At 51.3% G+C, this 19767-nt stretch overlaps 1 protein-coding gene across 1 annotated transcript in view; it reads right to left on the minus strand.

Annotated features, from left to right (window-relative positions):
* The window catches only part of PSORS1C2 (psoriasis susceptibility 1 candidate 2), a 29602-nt gene extending 9882 nt beyond the window's left edge, over positions 1 to 19720 (minus strand). Inside the window, exons 1-2 of the mRNA XM_076064679.1 lie at positions 19602 to 19720; positions 12909 to 13778 (exon numbers count right to left, since the gene is read on the minus strand). The gene's annotated coding sequence lies outside the window, so the exon portion shown is untranslated. The remainder of the gene's footprint in view (positions 1 to 12908; positions 13779 to 19601) is intronic.
* Positions 19721 to 19767: the final 47 nt, after the last annotated feature.

Genomic DNA, 19767 nt, shown 5'->3' on the forward strand with positions numbered 1-19767 from the left:
TCACAACACAGAGACCCATAGACTCATTACACAGAGACCCATAGACTAATCACCACACAGAAAACCATAGAATCACCACACAGAGACCCATAAACTCACCACACAGAGACCCATAGACTCACCACACAAGGACCCACAGACTCATCACACAGAGACCGATAGACTCACCACACAGAGACCCATAGACTCACCACACAGAGACCCATAGACTCACCACACAGAGACCCATAGACTCATCACACAGAGACCGATAGACTCACCACACAGAAGCCCATAGACTCACCACACACAGACCCATAGACTCGTCAGCACACAGAGACTGATAGACACCCATACAGACCCAAAGATATTCAGAGATTCATATAGACTCATAGAGACGCACAGAGGCTCATAGAGACCCATAGAGACCCACAGAGACTCATAAAGATCCACACAGATCCAGAGACTCATATAGACCCATAGAGACCCACAGAGACCCACACAGACTCACAGAGATTCAGAGACTCATAGAGATCCACACAGACTCACAGAGATCCAGAGACTCATATAGACCCATAGACACCCACAGAGACCCACACAGACTCACAGAGATTCAGAGACCCACAGAGACCCACAGAGACCCACAGAGACCCACAGAGACTCAAAGAGACCCACAGAGACCCACAGAGACCCACAGAGACCCACAGAGACCCACAGAGACACACAGAGACACACAGAGATCCAGAGACTCATAGAGACCCACAGAGACCCACAGAGACCCACACTAACACTACAACTATGTTGATGTGACCAGGTGTAAGTGACCCCTGAAGGCTGATGCTACTGGCTGTGTAAATCTTTGTTCAGACACAGCGCTACCTGGCCAATCACACGCAGCCAGAGTAGCTCACACCAAGTGGATCATATCATAGAGACTCATAGACACCCATAGACACCCATAGAGACCCACAGAGAACCATAGAGACTCATTGAGACCCACAGAGACCCATAGAGACCCACAGAGACCCACACAGACCCACACAGATCCAGAGACCCATATAAATCCACACAGATCCAGAGAATCATATAGACCCATAGAGACCCATAGAGACCCACAGAGACTCACAGAGACCCATAGAGACTCATTGAGACCTACAGAGACCCATAGACACCCACAGAGACCCATTGAGACCCACAGAGACCCATAGAGACCCACATAGACCCACAGAGACCCACAGAGACCCACACTAACACTACAACTATGTTGATGTGACCAGGTGTAAGTGACCCCTGAAGGCTGATGCTACTGGCTGTGTAAATCTCTGTTCAGACACAGCGCTACCTGGCCCATCACACGCAGCCAGAGCAGCTCACACCAAGTGGATTATATCATAGAGACTCATAGACACCCATAGAGACCCACAGAGACCCACACAGACCCACACAGATCCAGAGACCCATAGAGATCCACACAGATCCAGAGAATTATATAGACCCATAGAGACCCACAGAGACCCATAGAGACCCATAGAGACCCACAGAGACTCACAGAGATCCATAGAGACTCATTGAGACCCACAGAGACCCATTGAGACCCACAGAGACTCACACAGACCCAAAGAGATCCAGAGACTCATAGAGATCCAGACAGATCCAGAGACTCATATAGACCCATAGAGACCCACAGAGACCCACACAGACCCACAGAGATTCAGAGACTCATATAGACTCATAGACACCCACAGAGACCCACAGAGACCCACAGAGACCCACAGAGACCCACACAGACCCACAGAGACCCATAGAGACCCACACAGACCCACACTAACACTCAACTATGTTGATGTGACCAGGTGTAAGTGACTCCTGAAGGCTGATGCTACTGGCTGTGTAAATCTCTGTTCAGACACAGCGCTACCTGGCCCATCACACGCAGCCAGAGCAGCTCACACCAAGTGAATTATATCATAGACTCGTAGACACCCACAGAGACTCATAGACACCCATAGAGATCCACACAGATCCAGAGACCCACAGAGACCCACAGAGACCCACAGAGACCCACAGAGAGCCACACAGACGCACAGAGATTCAGAGACTCATAGAGACCCATAGAGACCCACAGAGACCCACACTAACACTCAACTATGTTGATGTGACCACCTGGCCAATCACACGCAGGCAGAGCAGCTCACAACAAGTGGATCATATCATAGAGACTCATAGACACCCATAGACACCCATAGAGACCCACAGAGACCCATAGAGACTCATTGAGACCCACAGAGACCCATAGACACCCACAGAGACCCATTGAGACCCACAGAGACCCATAGAGACCCACAGAGACCCACACAGACCCACACAGATCCAGAGACCCATAGAGATCTACACAGATCCAGAGAATCATACAGACCCATCGAGACCCACAGAGACCCATAGAGACCCATAGAGACCCACAGAGACTCACAGAAACCCATCGAGACCCACAGAGACCCACAGAGACCCACAGAGACCCACAGAGACCCACAGAGACTCACACTAACACTCAACTATGTTGATGTGACCAGGTGTAAGTGACCCCTGAAGGCTGATGCTACTGGCTGTGTAAATCTCTGTTCAGACACAGCGCTACCTGGCCCATCACACGCAGCCAGTGCAGCTCACACCAAGTGGATTATATCATAGAGACTCATAGACACCCATAGAGACCCATAGAGACCCACACAGACCCACAGAGATCTAGAGACTCATAGAGATCCAGACAGATCCAGAGACTCATATAGACCCATAGAGACTCATAGACACCCATAGAGACCCACACAGACTCACAGAGATCCAGACACTCATAGAGATCCACACAGATCCAGAGACTCATATAGACCCATAGAGACGCACAGAGACCCACACAGACCCACAGAGATCTAGAGACTCATAGAGATCCAGACAGATCCAGAGACTCATATAGACTCATAGAGACCCACAGAGACCCACACAGACCGATAGAGACCCATAGAGACCTACACAGACTCACAGAGATCCAGAGACTCATATAGACTCATAGACACCCATAGAGACTCACAGAGACCCACACAGACTCACAGAGACTCATAGAGATCCACACAGATCCAGAGAGATACGTAGAGATACAGAGACACATAGAGACCCATACAGACCCATAGACACCCATAGACACCAATAGAAACACAGACACATAGAGACACAAAGAGAGCCATAGAGACCAATAGAAACACAGAGACACATAGAGACACAGAGGCACAGAGACCCATAGAAACCCATAGACACCCACAGAGACACATAGAGACCCATAGAGACCAATATAAACACTGAGACACATTGAGATACACAGATACACATAGAGACACATAGAGATACGTAGAGACACAGAGACACAAAGAGACCCATAGACACCCATAGACAATCAGAGACCCATAGAGACATATAGAGATACACAGAGACACATAGAGATACACAGAGACACAGAGACACATAGAGACCCATAAAGACCCATAGACACCAATAAAAACAGAGACACATAGAGATACACAGAGACAAATAGAGATACACAGAGACACATAGAGACACCACAAGGAGACCCATAGACTCATCACACAGAGACCCATAGCCTCACCACACAGCGACCCATAGACTCACCACACAGAGACCCATAGACTCATCACACAGAGACCCATAGACTCACCACACAGAGACCCATAGACTCACCACACAGAGACCCATAGACTCATCACACAGAGACCCATAGACTCACCATCACACAGAGACCCATAGACTCATCACACAGAGACCCATAGACTTATCACCACACAGAAAACCATAGATACGTAGAGACACAGACACAAAGAGACCCGTAGAGACCCATAGACACCCATATAAACACAGAGACACATAGAGACCCATAGAGACACATAGAGACATACAGTGAGGGGAAAAAGTATTTGATCCCCTGCTGATTTTGTACACTTGCCTACTGACAAAGAAATGATCAGTCTATAATTTTAATGGTAGGTTAATTTGAACAGTGAGAGACAGAATAACAACAAAAAATCCAGAAAAATGCATGTCAAAAATGTTATAAATTGATTTGTATTTTAATGAGGGAAATCAGTATTTGACCCCCTCTCAATCAGAAAGATTTCTGGCTCCCAGGTGTCTTATATACAGGTAACGAGCTGAGATTAGGACCACACTCTTAAAGGGAGTGCTCCTAATCTCAGCTTGTTACCTGTATAAAAGACACCTGTCCACAGAAGCAATCAATCAATCAGATTCCAAACTCTCCACCATGGCCAAGACCAAAGAGCTCTCCAAGGATGTCAGGGACAAGATTGTAGACCTACACAAGGCTGGAATGGGCTACAAGACCATTGCCAAGCAGCTTGGTGAGAAGGTGACAACAGTTGGTGCGATTATTCGCAAATGGAAGAAACACAAAAGAACTGTCAATCTCCCTCGGCCTGGGGCTCCATGCAAGATCTCACCTCGTGGAGTTGCAATGATCATGAGAACGGTGAGGAATCAGCCCAGAACTACACGGGAGGATCTTGCCAATGATCTCAAGGCAGCTGGGACCATAGTCACCAAGAAAACAATTGGTAACACACTACGCCGTGAAGGACTGAAATCCTGCAGCGCCCGCAAGGTCCCCCCCTGCTCAAGAAAGCACATATACATGCCCGTCTGAAGTTTGCAAATGAACATCTGAATGATTCAGAGGACAACTGGGTGAAAGTGTTGTGGTCTGATGAGACCAAAATGGGGCTCTTTGGCATCAAATCAACTCGCCGTGTTTGGAGGAGGAGGAGGAATGCTGCCTATGACCCCAAGAACACCATCCCCACCGTCACACATGGAGGTGGAAACATTATGCTTTGGGGGTGTTTTTCTGCTAAGGGGACAGGACAACTTCACCGCATCAAAGGGACGATGGACGGGGGCCATGTACCGTCAAATCTTGGGTGAGAACCTCCTTCCCTCAGCCAGGTCGTGGATGGGTATTCCAGCATGGCAATGACCCAAAACACACGGCCAAGGCAACAAAGGAGTGGCTCAAGAAGAAGCACATTAAGGTCCTGGAGTGGGCCTAGCATAGTCTCCAGAACCTAATCCCATAGAAAATCTGTGGAGGGAGCTGAAGGTTCGAGTTGCCAAACGTCAGCCTCGAAACCTTAACGACTTGGAGAAGATCTGCAAAGAGGAGTGGGACAAAATCCCTCCTGAGATGTGTGCAAACCTGGTGGCCAACTACAAGAAACGTCTGACCTCTGTGATTGCCAACAAGGGTTTTGCCACCAAGTACTAAGTTTTGCAGAGGGGTCAAATACTTATATCCCTCATTAAAATGCAAATCAATTTAGAACATTTTTTGACACGCGTTTATCTGGATTTTGTTGTTGTTATTCTGTCTCTCACTGTTCAAATAAACCTACCATTAAAATTATAGACTGATCATTTCTTTGTCAGTGGGCAAACGTACAAAATCAGCAGGGGATCAAATACTTTTTTTCCCTCACTGTATAGATACACAGAGACTCATAGAGACCCAGGGAGACACGGAGACACGTAGAGACCCATAGAGACCAATAGACACACAGACACACATAGAGACCCATAGAGACCCATAGACACCCATAGACACCAATAGAAACACAGAGACACATAAAGACACAGAGACCCATAGAGACCCATAGACCCCAATAAAGACACAGAGACACATAGAGATACGTAGAGACACAGAGACCCATAGAGACCCATAGAGACCCATAGACCCCAATAGAAACACAGAGACACATAGAGACCCATAGAGACACAGAGACCCATATAGACCCAGAGACACCAACAGACACACAGAGACACATAGAGACCCATAGACACCCATAGAGACACATAGAGACCCATAGAGACCCAGAGACACATAGAGACCCATATAGACCAATAGAAACACAGAGACTCATAGAGATACGTAGAGACACAGAGACACATAGAGATACGTAGAGACACAGAGACATACAGACCCATAGAGACACAGAGACACCAACAGAAACACAGATATCGATAAAGACACAAAGAGACACAGACACACAGAGACACATAGACACACAGAGACACATAGATACACAGAGACAAATAGAGACACATAGAGACCCATAGATACACAGAGACAAATAGAGACACATAGAGACCCATAGAGATACGTAGAGACACAGAGACACATAGAGACCCATAGAGACCCATACACACCAATAGAAACACATAGACACATAGAGACCCATAGAGACCCATAGACACGCATAGAAACACAGAGATCGATAGAGATACACAGAGACACATAGAGATACACAGAGACAAAGAGACCCATAAAGATACACAGAGACACAGAGACCCATAGAGACCCATAGAAACACAGAGACACAAAGAGATACACAGATACACATAGAGACCTATAGAGACCAATAGAAACACAGACACCCATAGAGACACATACAGATACACAGAGACACATAGAGATACCTAGAAACACAGAGATACATAGCGACACAAAGACCCATAGAGACCCATAGACACCAATAGACACACAGAGACACATAGAGACACACAGAGACACATAGAGATATGTAGAGACACATAGAGACCCGTAGAGACCAATAGAAACACAGAGACACATTGAGATACACAGAGACACATAGAGATACACAGAGACACATAGAGACACATAAAGATCCATAGAGACCAATAGAAACACAGACAAACATAGAGATACACAGAGACACATAGAGACCCATAGAGATACACAGAGACACAGAGACTCATAGAGACCCATAGAGACCCATAGAGATACACAGAGACACATAGAGATACACAGAGACACATAGAGACCCATAAAGATACACAGAGACACAGAGACTCATAGAGACCCATAGAGACCCATAGAGATACACAGAGACACGGAGACTCATAGAGACCCATAGAGTAAATAGAAACAGAGACACATAGAGATACACAGAGACACATAGAGATACACAGAGACACATAGAGACACATAAAGATCCATAGAGACCAATAGAAACACAGACAAACATAGAGATACACAGAGACACATAGAGATACACAGAGACACATAGAGACACAGAGATCCATAGAGACCAATAGAAACACAGACAAACATAGAGATACACAGAGACACACAGAGACACATAGAGACCCATAGACACCAATAGAAACACAGAGACACATAGAGACCCATAGAGACACATAAAGACACAGAGACCCATAGATACCCATAGAGATACATAGAGACACATAGGACACATACAGATACGTAGAGACACAGACACATAGAGACCCATAGAGACACAGAGACACAAATAGAACACAGAGATACATAGACACACAGAGACCCATAGAGATACACAGAGACACACAGACACATAGAGATACACAGAGACACACAGAGACACATAGAGATACACAGAGACACATAGAGACCCATGGAGATACACAGAGACTCATAGAGACCCATAGACACCAATAGAAACACAGACAAACATAGAGATACACAGATATACACAGAGACAGACAGAGATACAGAGACACAGAGACTCATAGAGACCCATAGAGGCCCACAGAGACCAATAGAAACACAGAGACACGTAGAGATACACAGAGACTCATAGAGACCCATAGAGACCCATAGAGATATACAGAGACACAGAGACTCATAGAGATACACAGAGACACACAGAGATACAGAGACACAGAGAGACCAATAGAGACCCACGACCTCCTGCATACCAGGCGAGGTAGTCAACATCTCCCCATTGTCAGGATGGAACCCACGACCTCCTGCATACCAGGCGAGGTAGTCAACATCTCCCCATTGTCAGGATGGAACCCACGACCTCCTGTAGACCAGGCGAGGTAGTCAACATCTCCCCATTGTCAGGATCGAACCCACGACCTCCTGCATACAGGCAAGGTAGTCAACATCTCCCCATTGTCAGGATGGAACCCACGACCTCCTGTAGACCAGGCGAGGTAGTCAACATCTCCCCATTGTCAGGATGGAACCCACGACCTCCTGTAGACCAGGCGAAGTAGTCAACATCTCCCCATTGTCAGGATCGAACCCACGACCTCCTGTAGACCAGGCGAGGTAGTTAACATCTCCCCATTGTCAGGATGGAACCCACAACCTCCTGTAGACCAGGCGAAGTAGTCAACATCTCCCCATTGTCAGGATCGAACCCACGACCTCCTGCATACCAGGCGAGGTAGTCAACATCTCCCCATTGTCAGGATGGAACCCACGACCTCCTGCATACCAGGCGAGGTAGTCAACATCTCCCCATTGTCAGGATGGAACCCACGACCTCCTGTAGACCAGGCGAGGTAGTCAACATCTCCCCATTGTCAGGATCGAACCCACGACCTCCTGCATACAGGCAAGGTAGTCAACATCTCCCCATTGTCAGGATGGAACCCACGACCTCCTGTAGACCAGGCGAGGTAGTCAACATCTCCCCATTGTCAGGATGGAACCCACGACCTCCTGTAGACCAGGCGAAGTAGTCAACATCTCCCCATTGTCAGGATCGAACCCACGACCTCCTGTAGACCAGGCGAGGTAGTTAACATCTCCCCATTGTCAGGATGGAACCCACAACCTCCTGTAGACCAGGCGAAGTAGTCAACATCTCCCCATTGTCAGGATCGAACCCACGACCTCCTGTATACCAGGCGAGGTAGTTAACATCTCCCCATTGTCAGGATGGAACCCACGACCTCCTGTATACCAGGCGAGGTAGTCAACATCTCACCGTTCTCAGGATCGAACCCACGACCTCCTGTAGACCAGGCGAGGTAGTTAACATCTCCCCATTGTCAGGATCGAACCCACGACCTCCTGTATACCAGGCGAGGTAGTCAACATCTCCCCATTGTCAGGATCGAACCCACGACCTCCTGTATACCAGGCGAGGTAGTCAACATCTCCCCATTGTCAGGATCGAACCCACGACCTCCTGTATACCAGGCGAGGCAGTTAACATCTCCCCATTGTCAGGATGGAACCCACGACCTCCTGTAGACCAGGCGAGGTAGTCAACATCTCCCCATTGTCAGGATGGAACCCACGACCTCCTGCAGACCAGGCGAGGTAGTCAACATCTCCCCATTGTCAGGATGGAACCCACGACCTCCTGTATACCAGGCGAGGTAGTCAACATCTCCCCATTCTCAGGATGGAACCCACGACCTCCTGTATACCACGCGAGGTAGTCAACATCTCCCCACTGCCAGGATGGAACCCACGACCTCCTGCAGACCAGGCGAGGTAGTTAACATCTCCCCATTGTGAGGATGGAACCCACGACCTCCTATAGACCAGGCGAGGTAGTCAACATCTCCCCATTGTCAGGATGGAACCCACGACCTCCTGTAGACCTGGCGAGGTAGTCAACATCTCTCCATTGTCAGGATCGAACCCACGACCTCCTGTAGACCAGGCGAGGTAGTCAACATCTCCCCATTGTCAGGATGGAACCAACGACCTCCTGTAGACCAGGCGAGGTAGTCAACATCTCCCCATTGTCAGGATCGAACCCACGACCTCCTGTATACCAGGCGAGGTAGTTAACATCTCTCCATTGTCAGGATCGAACCCACGACCTCCTGTATACCAGGCGATGTAGTCAACATCTCTCCATTTTCAGGTTCGAACCCACGACCTCCTGTATACCAGGCGAGGTAGTCAACATCTCCCCATTGTCAGGATCGATCCCACGACCTCCTGTAGACCAGGCGAGGTAGTCAACATCTCTCCATTGTCAGGATCGAACCCACGACCTCCTGTAGAGCAGACGAGGTAGTCAACATCTCCCCATTGTCAGGATCGAACCCACGACCTCCTGCAGACATAGGCGAGGTAGTCAACATCTCCCCATTGTCAGGATCGAACCCACGACCTCCTGTATACCAGGCGATGTAGTCAACATCTCTCCATTTTCAGGTTCGAACCCACGACCTCCTGTATACCAGGCGAGGTAGTCAACATCTCCCCATTGTCAGGATCGATCCCACGACCTCCTGTAGACCAGGCGAGGTAGTCAACATCTCTCCATTGTCAGGATCGAACCCACGACCTCCTGTAGAGCAGACGAGGTAGTCAACATCTCCCCATTGTCAGGATCGAACCCACGACCTCCTGCAGACATAGGCGAGGTAGTCAACATCTCCCCATTGTCAGGATCGAACCCACGACCTCCTGTAGACCAGGCGAGGTAGTTAACATCTCCCCATTGTCAGGATGGAACCCACGACCTCCTGTAGACCAGGCGAGGTAGTCAACATCTCCCCGATCGAACCCACGACCTCCTGTAGACCAGGCGAGGTAGTCAACATCTCCCCATTGTGAGGATGGAACCCACGACCTCCTGTAGACCAGGCGAGGCAGTCAACATCTCTCCATTGTCAGGATCGAACCCACGACCTCCTGTACACCAGGCGAGGTAGTCAACATCTCCCCATTGTCAGGATCGACCCCACGACCTCCTGTAGACCAGGCGAGGTAGTCAACATCTCCCCATTGTCAGGATGGAACCCACGACCTCCTGTAGACCAGGCGAGGTAGTCAACATCTCCCCATTATCAGGATGGAACCCACGACCTCCTGTATACCAGGCGAGGTAGTCAACATCTCCCCATTATCAGGATAGAACCCACGACCTCCTGTAGACCAGGCGAGGTAGTCAACATCTCCCCATTGTCAGGATCGAACCCACGACCTCCTGTAGACCAGGCGAGGTAGTCAACATCTCCCCATTGTCAGGATTGAACCCACGACCTCCTGTAGACCAGGCGAGGTAGTCAACATCTCACCATTGTCAGGATCGAACCCACGACCTCCTGTATACCAGGCGAGGTAGTCAACATCTCCCCATTGTCAGGATTGAACCCACAACCTCCTGTAGACCAGGCGAGGTAGTCAACATCTCTCCATTGTCAGGATGGAACCCACGACCTCCTGTATACCAGGCGAGGTAGTCAAAATCTCACCATTGTCAGGATGGAACCCACGACCTCCTGTATACCAGGCGAGGTAGTCAACATCTCTCCATTGTCAGGATCGACCCCACGACCTCCTGTAGACCAGGCGAGGTAGTCAACATCTCCCCAATCGAACCCACGACCTCCTGTAGACCAGGCGAGGTAGTCAACATCTCCCCATTGTCAGGATGGAACCCACGACCTCCTGTAGACCAGGCGAGGTAGTCAACATCTCCCCATTGTCAGGATCGACCCCACGACCTCCTGTAGACCAGGCGAGGTAGTCAACATCTCCCCATTGTCAGGATGGAACCCACGACCTCCTGTAGACCAGGCGAGGTAGTCAACATCTCCCCATTATCAGGATGGAACCCACGACCTCCTGTATACCAGGCGAGGTAGTCAACATCTCCCCATTATCAGGATAGAACCCACGACCTCCTGTAGACCAGGCGAGGTAGTCAACATCTCCCCATTGTCAGGATCGAACCCACGACCTCCTGTAGACCAGGCGAGGTAGTCAACATCTCCCCATTGTCAGGATTGAACCCACGACCTCCTGTAGACCAGGCGAGGTAGTCAACATCTCACCATTGTCAGGATCGAACCCACGACCTCCTGTATACCAGGCGAGGTAGTCAACATCTCCCCATTGTCAGGATTGAACCCACAACCTCCTGTAGACCAGGCGAGGTAGTCAACATCTCTCCATTGTCAGGATGGAACCCACGACCTCCTGTATACCAGGCGAGGTAGTCAAAATCTCACCATTGTCAGGATGGAACCCACGACCTCCTGTATACCAGGCGAGGTAGTCAACATCTCTCCATTGTCAGGATCGACCCCACGACCTCCTGTAGACCAGGCGAGGTAGTCAACATCTCCCCAATCGAACCCACGACCTCCTGTAGACCAGGCGAGGTAGTCAACATCTCCCCATTGTCAGGATGGAACCCACGACCTCCTGTAGACCAGGCGAGGTAGTCAACATCTCCCCATTGTCAGGATCGACCCCACGACCTCCTGTAGACCAGGCGAGGTAGTCAACATCTCCCCATTGTCAGGATGGAACCCACGACCTCCTGTAGACCAGGCGAGGTAGTCAACATCTCCCCATTATCAGGATGGAACCCACGACCTCCTGTATACCAGGCGAGGTAGTCAACATCTCCCCATTATCAGGATAGAACCCACGACCTCCTGTAGACCAGGCGAGGTAGTCAACATCTCCCCATTGTCAGGATCGAACCCACGACCTCCTGTAGACCAGGCGAGGTAGTCAACATCTCCCCATTGTCAGGATTGAACCCACGACCTCCTGTAGACCAGGCGAGGTAGTCAACATCTCACCATTGTCAGGATCGAACCCACGACCTCCTGTATACCAGGCGAGGTAGTCAACATCTCCCCATTGTCAGGATTGAACCCACAACCTCCTGTAGACCAGGCGAGGTAGTCAACATCTCTCCATTGTCAGGATGGAACCCACGACCTCCTGTATACCAGGCGAGGTAGTCAAAATCTCACCATTGTCAGGATGGAACCCACGACCTCCTGTATACCAGGCGAGGTAGTCAACATCTCTCCATTGTCAGGATCGACCCCACGACCTCCTGTAGACCAGGCGAGGTAGTCAACATCTCCCCAATCGAACCCACGACCTCCTGTAGACCAGGCGAGGTAGTCAACATCTCCCCATTGTCAGGATGGAACCCACGACCTCCTGTAGACCAGGCGAGGTAGTCAACATCTCCCCATTGTCAGGATCGACCCCACGACCTCCTGTAGACCAGGCGAGGTAGTCAACATCTCATTTCGGGCTGAGCGGACGTAGAGGCGCCACTTACCGGCAGGAGGCGGTGGCAGGGTCGAGTTGCTCGACCTCCTGAGGGAATCGGCGATCCGGTCCGGTCCAGTATCAAGTCCGTTCCGGCTATTTAGTCCAGTCCGGGTCTGGCTAAAAAAAAAAAGTTTGAATCGGCGATCCAGTTCGGTGAAAAGAAGATCCCGGTGCGGATTCCGAAATCCAGTTTCCCGGAAAGTCAGCGATCCAGTTGCAGAACTTGGCGATCCAGATCCGGAAAGTCTGCGATCCAGTTCCAGAACTTGGCGATCCAGATCCGGAAAGTCAGCGATCCAGTTCCAGGACTTGGCGATCCAGTTCCGGAAAATCAGCGATCCAGTTCCAGAACTGAGCGATCCAGATCCGGAAAGTCTGCGATACAGTTCCAGAACTTGGCGATCCAGTTCCGGAAACTCAGGGATCCAGATCCGGAAAGTCAGCGATCCAGTTCCAGAACTTGGCGATCCAGATCCGGAAAGTCAGCGATCCCGTTCCAGAACACTCAGCGATCCAGATCCGGAAAGTCAGCGATCCAGTTCCAGAACACTCGGCGATCCAGTTCCGGCGGGGGAGGGGTTGAGGAATCCGGTCCGGGGGAATTCAGCGATCCAGATCCGGAAAGTCAGAGATCCATTTCGGGGGGGGGCGCTGAATCCAGCCCTCGGAAAAAAAAGTCAACAAAGTGAACCCGGTCCTGAAATTCGGCGATCCAGTCCGCGAAAAGCAGAGGCTCCAGTCCGTGATTCGGAGCTCCACTCCGGGATTCAGGGGATCCAGCCCGGAATTTGGAGAGACCACGTCCAGAGTGGGCGATCCAGTCCGCGATTCAGCTGATCCAGTCCGAGAATTCCTTGATCCAGTCCACGATTTCGGCCTGGAATACAATGAAAATTAAATGCAAATCCCGAACCGGAATCCAGCTGCGGAACCGGACTCTCCACGCTCCGTCTGGATCGTATCTCCCGTGACCTCCTGAGCAGTGCCAGGCTAGGTGCACCTTGATACTACTGGGGCAGTGCCAGGCTAGGTGCACCTAGCACCTAGCCTGGCACAGCAGCAGTTAACCAATGGCAGCTGCAGGGTCTGTCACGTGACCACCTCCTCATGCACCTAGCCTGGCACAGCAGCACAACCCATGGCACCTGCTTGGTTTGTCACGTGACATTCTCCTCATGCACCTAGCCTGGCACAGCAGCACAACCCATGGCAGCTGCAGGGTCTGTCACGTGACCTCCTCCTCATGCACCTAGCCTGGCACAGCAGCACAACCCATGGCACCTACAGGGTCTGTCACGTGACCTCCTCCTCCTCAATAATAATTAAAAAACATCGTCGACGTTTCAGATCCCGGGCCTCATCCATGGCGCGTGGATACAGACGCAGACTAATACAGTCACGGCTGAGGCTGCTGCTGCAGCTGATGATGATGATGCTGATGATGATGCTGATGATGATGCTGATGATGATGCTGATGATGATGACGCTGCTGCTGATGATGATGCTGCTGATGATGCTGCTGCTGATGATGATGCTGCTACTGATGGTGATGATGATGCTGCTGCTGCTGATGATGCTGATGATGCTGCTGCTGATGCTGCTGCTGTTGATGATGCTGCTGCTACTGATGATGATGCTGCTGCTGATGATGATGCTGATGATGCTGCTGCTGATGCTGTTGCTGTTGATGATGATGCTGCTGCTACTGATGATGCTGCTGCTGATGCTGCTGCTGTTGATGATGATGATGCTACTGATGATGATGCTGCTGCTGATGATGATGCTGATGATGCTGCTGCTGATGCTGTTGCTGTTGATGATGATGCTGCTGCTACTGATGATGCTGCTGCTGATGCTGCTGCTGTTGATGATGATGATGCTGCTGCTACTGCTGATGCTGCTACTGATGATGATGCTGCTGCTGATGATGCTGCTGCTGCTGCTGATGATGATGATGCTGCTGCTGATGATGATGACGCTGCTGCTGATGATGACGCTGCTGCTGATGATGACGCTGCTGCTGATGATGATGATGACGCTGCTGCTGATGATGATGACGCTGCTGCTGATGATGACGCTGCTGCTGCTGATGATGATGACGCTGCTGCTGATGATGATGATGACGTTGCTGCTGATGATGATGATGATGACGCTGCTGCTGATGATGACGCTGCTGCTGATGATGATGATGACGCTGCTGCTGCTGCTGATGATGAGTGGAAGGTTTGTGGGTGGAGTCCTGTGGACTGGCTCCAGGAGAGGATCACTGATCACGTGACCCCCCTAAGGTCCCATTGAGGAAACGATTCGGGAATGTCTGCGGCTACCTAGCAAAGACAAAGCTCCCCCAGGTAGTCTCTAGCAGGGCTGCAGGGGCAAGTGCTGAGACACAGACAAAGCTCCCCCAGGTAGCCTCTAGCAGGGCTGTAGGGGCAAGTGCTGAGACACAGACAAAGCTCCCCCAGGTAGCCTCTAGCAGGGCTGTAGGGGCAAGTGCTGAGACACTGACAAAGCTCCCCCAGGTAGCCTCTAGCAGGGCTGCAGGGGCAAGTGCTGAGACACAGACAAAGCTCCCCCAGGTAGCCTCTAGCAGGGCTGCAGGGGCAAGTGCTGAGACACAGACAAAGCTCCCCCAGGTAGCCTCTAGCAGGGCTGTAGGGGCAAGTGCTGAGACACAGACAAAGCTCCCCCAGGTAGTCTCTAGCAGGGCTGTAGGGGCAAGTGCTGAGACACAGACAAAGCTCCCCCAGGTAGCCTCCAGCAGGGCTGTAGGGGCAAGTGCTGAGACACAGACAAAGCTCCCCCAGGTAGCCTCTAGCAGGGCTGCAGGGGCAAGTGCTGAGACACAGACAAAGCTCCCCCAGGTAGCCTCTAGCAGGGCTGTAGGGGCAAGTGCTAAGACACAGACAAAGCTCCCCCAGGTAGCCTCTAGCAGGGCTGTAGGGGCAAGTGCTGAGACACAGACAAAGCTCCCCCAGGTAACCTCTAGCAGGGCTGTAGGGGCAAGTGCTGAGACACAGACAAAGCTCCCCCAGGTAGCCTCTAGCAGGGCTGCAGAGGCAAGTGCTGAGACACAGACAAAGCTCCACCAGGTAGCCTCTAGCAGGGCTGTAGGGGCAAGTGCTGAGACTCACACAGACAAAGCTCCCCCAGGTAGCCTCTAGCAGGGCTGTAGGGGCAAGTGCTGAGACACAGACAAAGCTCCCCCAGGTAGCCTCTAGCAGGGCTGCAGGGGCAAGTGCTGAAACACAGACAAAGCTCCCTCAGGTAGCCTCTAGCAGGGCTGCAGGGGCAAGTGCTGAGACACAGACAAAGCTCCCCCAGGTAGCCTCTGGCAGGGCTGTAGGGGCAAGTGCTGAGACACAGACAAAGCTCCCCCAGGTAGCCTCTAGCAGGGCTGTAGGGGCAAGTGCTGAGACACAGATAAAGCTCCCCCAGGTAGCCTCTAGCAGGGCTGTAGGGGCAAGTGCTGAGACACAGACAAAGCTCCCCCAGGTAGCCTCTGGCAGGGCTGTAGAGGCAAGTGCTGAGACACATACAGACAAAGCTCCCCCAGGTAGCCTCTAGCAGGGCTGTAGGGGCAAGTGCTGAGACACAGACAGAGGTCCCCCAGGTCGCCTCTAGCAGGGCTGTAGGGGCGAGTGCTGAGACACAGACAAAGCTCCCCCAGGTAGCCTCTAGCAGGGCTGTAGGGGCAAGTGCTGAGACACAGACAAAGCTCCCCTAGGTAGCCGCTAGCAGGGCTGTAGGGGCAAGTGGTGACACTCACACAAAGCTCCCCCAGGTAGCCTCTAGCAGGGCTGTAGGGGCAAGTGCTGAGACACAGACAAAGCTCCCCCAGGTAGCCTCTGGCAGGGCTGTAGAGGCAAGTGCTGAGACACACACAGACAAAGCTCCCCCAGGTAGCCTCTAGCAGGGCTGTAGGGGCAAGTGCTGAGACTCACACAAAGCTCCCCCAGGTAGCCTCTAGCAGGGCTGTTAGGGGCAAGTGCTGAGACACAGACAAAGCTCCCCCAGGTAGCCTCTAGCAAGGCTGTAGGGGCAAGTGCTGAGACACAGACAAAGCTCCCCCAGGTAGCCGCTAGCAGGGCTGTAGGGGCAAGTGCTGAGACACAGACAAAGCTCCCCCAGGTAGCCTCTAGCAGGGCTGTAGGGGCAAGTGCTGAGACACAGACAAAGCTCCTCCAGGTAGCCTCTAGCAGGGCTGTAGGGGCAAGTGCTGAGACAAAGACAAAGCTTCCCCAGGTAGCCTCTGGCAGGGCTGTAGGGGCAAGTGCTGAGACACAGACAAAGCCCCCCCAGGTAGCCTCTAGCAGGGATGTAGGGGCAAGTGCTGTGACACAGACAAAGCTCCCCCAGGTAGCCTCTAGCAAGGCTGCAGGGGCAAGTGCTGAGACACAGATAAAGCTCCCCCAGGTACCCTCTATCAGGGCTGTAGCGGCAAGTGCTGAGACACAGACAAAGCTCCCCCAGGTAGCTTCCAGCAGGGCTGTAGGGGCAAGTGCTGTGACACAGACAAAGCTCCCCCAGGTAGCCTCTAGCAGGGCTGCAGGGGCAAGTGCTGAGACACAGACAAAGCTCCCCCAGGTAGCCTCTGGCAGGGCTGTAGGGGCAAGTGCTGAGACACAGACAAAGCTCCCCCAGGTAGCCTCTAGCAGGGCTGTAGGGGCAAGTGCTGAGACACAGACAAAGCTCCCCCAGGTAGCCTCTAGCAGGGCTGTAGGGGCAAGTTCTGAGACACTGACAAAGCTCCACCAGGTAGCCTCTAGCAGGGCTGTAGGGGCAAGTGCTGATCACTCCACTCACACACTCACTCACTCACACACTCATAGACTCATACACTCACTCACTCAAACACTCACACACTCACTCACACACTCACTCATACACTCACTCATACACCGCTCACTCATACACCACTCACTCATACACCACTCACTCATACACCACTCACTCATACACCACTCACTCATACACCACTCACTCATACACCACTCACTCATACACGCATACACTCACTCACTCACACACTCACTCATACTCACTCACTCATACACTCACTCACTCATACATACACTACATACTACACTACCCACTACACACCACACCATACTACACACCACACTACACACTACACTACACACTACACACCACACACTACACTACACACTACACACCACACTATGCACTACACTACACTACACACTACAATACACAGAGAGACACGGGGAGAGACAGAGAGACACAGAAAGAGACACAAAGAGACACGGAGAGACACACAGAGAGACAGAGACACAGAGAGAGACACAAAGAGACAAAGACACAGAGAGAGAGACACACAGAGAGAGAGAGGGAGACAGAGAGAGAAAGAGACAGAGAGAGACACAGAGAGAGACAGAGACACAGAGAGACAGAGAGACAGAGAGAGACACAGAGACACAGAGAGACACACAGAGACACAGAGAGACACACAGAGACACACAGAGACAGAGAGAGAGACAGAGAGAGAGAGATAGAGACACAGAGAGACATAGAGAGAGAGACACACAGAGAGAGAGACAGAGACACAGAGAGACAGAGACACAGAGAGACAAAGACACAGAGAGAGAGACGCAGAGAGAGACACAGAGAGAGAGAGACAAATAGAGAGACAGAGACACAGAGACACAGAGAGAGACAGAGAGAGACACAGAGACACAGAGAGACAGAGAGAGACAGAGAGAGAGAGAGACACAGAGAAAGAGAGAGAGACAGAGACACAGATACAGAGAGAGAGACACACACAGAGACACAGAGAGAGAGACAAAGAGAGACACAGAGATACACAGAGAGAGAGACACAGAGACACAGAGAGAGACAAAGAGAGACACAGAGAGACACAGAGACACAGAGAGAGACAGAGAGACAGAGACACAGAGAGAGACAGAGAGACGCAGAGAGAGACAGAGAGAGACAGAGAGAGACAGAGACAGACACAGAGAGACGCAGAGACACAGAGAGAGAGACACAGAGAGACACAGAGAGAGACACAGAGAGACACTGAGAGAGACACAGAGAGACACTGAGAGAGACACAGAGAGAGACACAGAGAGACACTGAGAGAGACACAGAGAGACACAGAGAGAGACAGAGAGAGACACAGAGAGACAGAGAGAGACACACAGAGAGAGACAGAGACACACAGAGAGAGACAGAGAGACACAGAGACACAGAGAGAGACACAGAGACACAGGGAGAGACACAGAGAGAGACACAGAGAGAGACAGAGAGAGACAGAGAGAGAGAGACACACAGAGAGAGACAGAGACACAGAGAGACAGAGAGAGACACACAGAGAGAGACAGAGACACAGAGAGAGACACAGAGAGAGACAGAGAGACACAGAGACACAGAGAGAGACACAGAGACACAGGGAGAGACACAGAGACACAGGGAGAGACACAGAGACACAGAGAGAGACACAGAGACACAGACACAGATACACAGAGACACAGACACAGAGAGAGACACAGAGAGAGAGACACAGAGAGAGAGAGACACAGAGAGAGACACAGAGACACAGAGAGACACAGAGACACAGAGACAGACAGAGACACAGAGACAGACAAAGACACAGAGAGAGAGACAGAGAAAGACAGAGAGAGAGACACACAGAGACACAAAGACACAGAGACAGAGAGACAGAGACAAAGTAACTCACGCGAGACTTGAAGGAGACTCCGTCACTCTTTCTCCCCCTGTCTCTCCCCCTGTGTCTCCCCCTGTGTCTCACATTCCTCACCCACGGAACGCACTCCCTCGCTCCACAACACGCCTCCCCATCCCCATCTCTCCCTCCCCCATCTCAACCTCCCCCCTCTTAACCT

Source organism: Petromyzon marinus, unplaced genomic scaffold (assembly GCF_048934315.1).
Source record: "Petromyzon marinus isolate PM22_M1 ecotype Great Lakes invasive population unplaced genomic scaffold, UKy_Petmar_22M1.pri1.0 PM_Scaffold_595, whole genome shotgun sequence".
NCBI lineage: Eukaryota > Metazoa > Chordata > Hyperoartia > Petromyzontiformes > Petromyzontidae > Petromyzon > Petromyzon marinus.